Raw genomic sequence first — 444 nt, 5'->3', positions numbered from 1 at the left:
CATCGAGCAAAATATTACTAATGCACGTTTATTCAAAGCATAAGATAACATGACTATCTGTGAAAAAAGTGCATAATGTTTATAAACCAATTATAATTAATTAAGCTTAAACAACTATAAACAAAACCGCATCATGTATGTATTCATAGTTTAATACAAAGGGCAGAAAGCCAATCACACAGAGTACATTTTTCATTTAAAAACATGAGATGCAGTGGGATGGGGGGGAAAAAACCCAGCCAAAGTCTCGATATAAGTTTTTTTCAAAGTTGAACTTGCATAAATTTTACATGGCTTTCTAAACATGTGGCTCCTTTGTGCGAGATGCGAGTGCAACGGTGATAGATGTCCCTCTAGAAAATGTGCGAAATATGTGTTCTGTGTGAACGGCTTGGTTTCAGTTTTGATGTAAACAAGATCTTCTCCGCATTGATGTTCTCTTTT

General features: G+C 34.9%; 1 protein-coding gene across 1 annotated transcript in view; it reads left to right on the top strand.

Annotated features, from left to right (window-relative positions):
• Nucleotides 1-444, top strand: part of LOC107706029 (bone morphogenetic protein receptor type-1A-like) — a 25,833-nt gene that overhangs the window by 19,487 nt on the left and 5,902 nt on the right. The gene's annotated exons all lie outside the window — the stretch shown is intronic.

This window comes from Sinocyclocheilus rhinocerous, unplaced genomic scaffold (genome assembly GCF_001515625.1).
Source record: "Sinocyclocheilus rhinocerous isolate Xijiao unplaced genomic scaffold, SAMN03320098_v1.1 scaffold3034, whole genome shotgun sequence".
NCBI lineage: Eukaryota > Metazoa > Chordata > Actinopteri > Cypriniformes > Cyprinidae > Sinocyclocheilus > Sinocyclocheilus rhinocerous.
Note: the sequence above shows the minus strand (reverse complement) of the source record. Positions and strands in the feature narration are given on the sequence as shown.